Genomic DNA, 6,000 nt, shown 5'->3' with positions numbered 1-6,000 from the left:
TCAAAGTTAGAGAAGGCTTTGGACTTGCCCAGGAATGACTGATCTCATCAGGGATTTACTTCACAGTTCACTTCTGTAAGTCTCCAAAAGAGTCCTTTCCCTCTTTTGTCCCCTTGACCCCTAGGATATTTTCTCTAATTGTTGCTTAAAAGGCCACACAGGCAAGGCAGGCTGCCTACTCCCATGACTTGTAGAGGGCTTGGAGAGCATTTCCATGGCTGTGTCCTGCAGGGCTCCCACCCCCGCATCTATCAGACTCAAGGACTCCCAAGGCTATTTCTCCATCTATCACATCAGAGCTGCACATCACCTTTACCTTCACAGCTGTCATCGAAACAGTGAGCCTTTTTAATTAGCCATTACTCCCAAAAGAAAATCCAATGCACCATCTGGACAGAAACAGCTGTGCTGGAGGGGCCAGGGCTCAGACGTCACCTATGCCCCAAGCCCCTCACTGGCCAACCTGCAGGTCCCCTGCTCAGCACCCAGGACTGGCCTCTCCCTTGGAGTAGTAACAGCCTCTCCCCACCGCCCGAAGACAGCCCGTCACCCTCCCGCAGCCAGCGCAGGCACACTCAGTCCAGCCTTCCTGGTCCCCAGATATTTTTCTCAGTATTATGACGTGATCATCACACATTTATCTCCATAGCTGGTACCTAAGCTTAGAGCAATTTTTTTTAAAATATATTGTCAAAATGCAGTAACATTAACAATATCTCTGAATTATAGCCAATCTAAAAATTATATTCTGTCCTTTCCTGCCTTTAGTGCCTCTGTGGCAATAAGTTACTCTGCCAGTCCACTTAATCAATATGGAGAATTTTGCTTACAAGCTACAAACAAATGTCATTTTAAAAGCCGGGGGGACACTAGTACACAAATACCAACTCACACACACAGGGGCCTGGAGCCCCACCTTCCACTCCCACTCAGGACCTTCCCATATATCTGTGTCTGAGATGGGTGGCTGGCTGTCTCAGAAAAAAACCCACGTAAGGATGCAGGCTGATCCAGAAAGCTATCATTCTTCCACAGATGAACTGCTGTAAGTGTTTTAAAGGTAGGAGATACTTAAACTGAAAAAATAAGCAAGAAAGGGTGTGGGGAGAAAGAGGAGGAGTGACAGGTTTTTCTGTGAGGTGGCCACTTGCTGACCTGCTCTATTTTCAACTTCTTCAAGTTTAAAAATTAAAAACATGGCAAATGATGCAATAAAGTTGCAAGTTTGGGGGACAGCAAGGAAGGATATTCAGTGATCACATTTCTAAAAAATGTAATTTATTAAAGCAAGAGGCCTGGTTAAACACAAGGAGAGGGTTGATGCCAGAGAAGGGTCATGAATCTGACCCCTGTGTTGCTTTTTTCACCTCTGTGCCCCAGGACTGCTGCATACCACCAAGGGACAGCCTTCTTGCCCACCCGAAGATGCTGTAGATGTGGAAGAAGTGGGAGCAGAAACTAAAACATGAAAGTCAGCTCCAGCCCTACTGTGGGAGCCTTGCTGAAGCTGCAAGCTGGAAGAAAGGAGCTGAGCAACCGCAGAACCCCCAGCTACAGCAGGAGACCCTGCAAGATTGAGGCCAGGGCACTGGTCTCCTCCTATCCCTCCCCTCCTGGTAAATTGGGGCCATTGCTGTCGCTGAGGCCACCTGAAATTTTACACTGCTTTTCTAACACTCTACAAAAAAAATGTAGATTTTGCTTCCTGGATTGCCCTTTGTTCAAAAGCAGTGAAAAACAACAGGCAACCAAACGGGTCCAAAACACCCTCCCCTGCCATCACCAGGCGGCAGGGCTGCCCATGGCTCTGAAGTTTCTATTCATACATATGTATGAAATTAATGAATTTTAGTGCTTGTACTTTCCCAAAGTGATTAAAAATCATGCCAAGAGCTTTAACTAAAGTATTTAAAGAATTGCAGTCCATAAACCAGAAAATTGTTCACCCTGTCTCTAAACCAGCAAGTACAGAGCTACATTTAGGTAGCTATTTAATTCAGGAAGAAAATCAGACCTACCCCTGCCTAGTCCACAAAGCTTACCATGTACGAAACACCTATTCTAATTAGCACTTCACTCACTCCAGAAGTTTTTTAAAAATAAGCCCAGCAGGCAATACGGAACAGTGTAATGTGTTAGCACAGAATATTTCAGAGCACCTCTCAAACCTCCAACATCACAAACAATACCGATTGATTACTCCTTTATATCACCCCAGGGAAGATGAATGCGGGCGTGTGCCTCCTCCTGAACGACTCCTGTCCGCTGTATCCCTGGTATTGCATGGCTTTTCGGGGTGGTTGCTGGTAGAGAGATGCTCCGAGTGCCACCGTGCCATGGTGGCTGTAGCAAGTCACAAGGCTTTTTGGAAGCACCTCCGCATCTGTCTTGGACACCAGCACCACAGCATCCCCCCTGCACCCAGGAGCACGGAGAGCTGCCCTGCGTCGCATCCAGCTGAGCAGGGGTCACGACACCGGCCGTGGCAAAGCTCTGCATCCCCAGGGGCGTAGCACTGAGTCCTGCATGGTGGCACCTCCCAACAACTCGCACTCAGCAGCGCAAGCCCCCAAACTAGCCTTGTGTCAAGGAGCAAAATCTCTTTCTCTAACTCCAAGAGTTTATCCCATGACCTTGTTTTGGGTTGTGCAGCCCCCTTAACCTGGCTCCTTATTCATTTGCCATATTGATTTATAGCGCGGTGCTCTGCCTGAGAGAAGGCAGCTTCAGCAAGGCTTCTGCCCTGACTTCACATCCCAACACAAGTTGGGCTTCACATTTAACGAAATGGAAGGAGCCCGGCCCCAGGCTCTGCTCGTAAAGCATCTCTGGAGGATCAGCAGCTTCACTCCCTGTGGGCAGACTCCTCGAGCAGCCTCTGCCCAATTCCCTGCTCTTGTCTCTCATCCTGTTCGCTTTATATTGAACATTTTTCATGCTGGCATACAAATTCAAATGCAGCCTGAATTGATCCCCACCATACTTTCAGTCCCCTGAGGTTACCAAGTAGGTCTCTACCAAGAGGTTCAACAAGGGCAAGTGCAGGGTCCTGCACCTGGGGAGGAACAACCTCATGCACCAGTACAGGCTTGGGGTGGACCTGCTGGAGAGCAGCTCTGCGGAGAGGGACCTGGGTGTCCTGGTGGACGACAGGTTAACTATGAGCCAGCAGTGTGCCCTGGCTGCCAAGAAGGCCAATGGGATCCTGGGGTGCATCAAGAAGAGTGTGGCCAGCAGGACAAGGGAGGTTCTCCTTCCCCTCTGCACTACCCTGGTGAGGCCTCATCTGGAGTACTGTGTCCAGTTCTGGGCTCCCCAGTTCAAGAAAGATGAAGAGCTACTGGAGAGAGTCCAGCGGAGGGCTACAAGGATGGTGAGGGGACTGGAGCATCTCCACTACGAGGAGAGGTTGAGGGAACTGGGCTTGTTCAGCCTGAAGAAGAGAAGGCTGCGAGGGGACCTAATAAATGCCTACAAATATCTGAAGGGTGGGTGTCAGGAGGATGGGGCCAAGCTCTTTTCAGTGGTGCCCAGTGACAGGACAAGGGGTAATGGGCACAAACTGAGGCACAGGAAGTTCCGTCTGAACATGAGGAGGAACTTCTTCTCTCTGAGGGTGACGGAGCACTGGAACAGGCTGCCCAGGGAGGTTGTGGAGTCTCCTTCTCTGGAGATATTCAAGACCCGCCTGGACAAGGTCCTGTGCAGCCTGCTGTAGGTGACCCTGCTTCAGCGGGGGGGTTGGACTAGATGACCCACAGAGGTCCCTTCCAACCCCTACTATTCTGTGATTCTGTGATACTTCACCATTTTATATGTCCTTTATGTTCTTTGATTAGCAGCTCCTTCCCAGACCAAATGGCTTTGAAATAAATTCAGAAGGTTTGATAGCTAGTGTTTTTAAGACTGCTTCTTAAAGTGTTTTGCAAATTACATGGAAAATATTCATATTTCAGCCCCATGTATAAGTACTATCATCCCTGAGCTTCAACAGCTGCAGCAAAATGCCAGCAAGCACCCCAGCAGTGGGACTAGAGGTGAAAAGGCAGCCAGTGCATTGGGGCTGGATGCTACCAGAGCTCTGCGCTCTGCTGGACTTTCCCAGGTGTCCATGCTCTGTTCTGCAGGACTCGTCGATCCCCATTGCTTACGCAGCTGCAGAAGTCCAAAGGGTGTAAATGATGGGCCAACCTAGTGGCAAATCCCCCCTGATTTCCCTGTTCATTTCAGGCATTTTCCTCTCACCAGCAGGACCCAGTAAATGAAGTGCACAGCAGCATACAGCTCCGCCACCACCAGCCCAAGAGCAGGCTTGCCTGGGGCAAACCACTCTGGAGAATCAGATGCTGATTTTCACCATCCAGGTCTGAATTGCCTCCTGGTGACCTGGCCAACACAGAAAAGTGGTTGGGGACCCGTGATCCACGCCTGGCCATGTAAACATTGCATGCTCAGATGGAACAAACGGGCCCCACGAGTCAAAGCGAGGTGGTATGAGCTGTCACTACACAACAGTAGCAATTACTCTCACATCGAGCTACCAAGCACGGGAACCTTGGCCAGCATAGCCTGAGGGACAGTCAGGCACTATTACATTTTTTTTTATAGAAGATTGTATTGACGTAATAGATAAAGAAACAAAAATGCAGTTGCAGTTTGTGAAATACGAAGTATGACTTGACCCACTCATTTTAATGGCATCTCTTGCAGCTAGAGTGAGCCTTTGTGTGTTGAAAAGCTGTCCAGTTTTCACAGGACACAGGAATGGTGGGAGCTGCTCTGTGGGGTCAGGGGGGAAAGTCTGAAGAAGCGGGCTGCTGATGATGTTGCTCTGTGCCCTCAAAGACAGCGCAGGCGCCCGCACACACATCCAAAGCGGAGAGAAGCAGGCAGCTCTGCAGCTGCTGCTGACTCTTCCTCACAGCCTCATCGCTGGCAAAGGGCAACGCAGACATGTGATCTTTGTGACCACTCCAGCCCGCGGTGGGCTTGCTGCCGGACTGCTCGGGCCTGTGCCGCTGGCATGCAGGGCTTGCCAGCCATGCTGGTATGGCCCTGCCAGAGCTCTTCTGCTCTGTATACAGAAGTATTTATAGGCAAGAGAAAACAGACTCCATAGCCCAGTGTTGATCTTCTGAGCTTTAGCAGTAAGCATTAGTAGACAATGCAAACATCATATTTTCTACTAAGGTTTTTCAGTAGAAAAGTGATTCACCAGTATTATAAAAACCATAATACTTTCAGGGAAAACAGTTTTGTCCTTTAAGTCATCAATAATATGCATAGTCATAGAATTCTTATAATTAGCTAATGTTGCACCTTTTTAAAAAATTATTGAGAATTACCTTGTAAGTATGTAACCTTAGGGAACTACCAGATATTTTATGATGCTTAATGAAATCAAGGCATGAAAACGCAGAATAAAACTGACACAGAAGAAACTACCAAGTCATAAGAACTCAAATCAGAGCATCACAGTTACACAGACTGACCTACAAAGTAACCCAATGGATATAATCCATAAGCAGTAAACTACGACTACATAAACTTATAAGAATAGTATGAAAAAACAAGTTATAAACAAACACTCAGAATTTGAGTCTTTGGCAGAGAAGAAATATTCTCCCCCAGGCTGGTATCCATCTGGCATCTGGTCAGCCTGACACCAAACGAGGTCATCTTGACAAGAATAAGACTTTTCAGTCAAGAAGTTCTGTAATTTCTTCTCCATGTGCTGATTATGTAATGACTTTTTCATTAGTTTTCCACTTTGAAACAGACTTTTTTGAGTTTTCCTATTTCTTCCAGCATGACAGTTCACTATTTTGTGGTGGGCCACAGTCAAGAACTCAAAGGACACACGCCCTTAATCAGTACTCGGAACTGGTAATCAACGGATAAGTCTGCACTGTATAGCAAGGAGCTCTGAAAGCACAAATGTAGGATGGCAGCAGCAGAACTCTCCAAAGGATGCATTAGAGGAACAGGATGACAACGGTG

Source organism: Opisthocomus hoazin, chromosome 8 (assembly GCF_030867145.1).
Source record: "Opisthocomus hoazin isolate bOpiHoa1 chromosome 8, bOpiHoa1.hap1, whole genome shotgun sequence".
Classification (NCBI taxonomy): Eukaryota; Metazoa; Chordata; class Aves; order Opisthocomiformes; family Opisthocomidae; genus Opisthocomus; species Opisthocomus hoazin.
Note: the sequence above shows the minus strand (reverse complement) of the source record.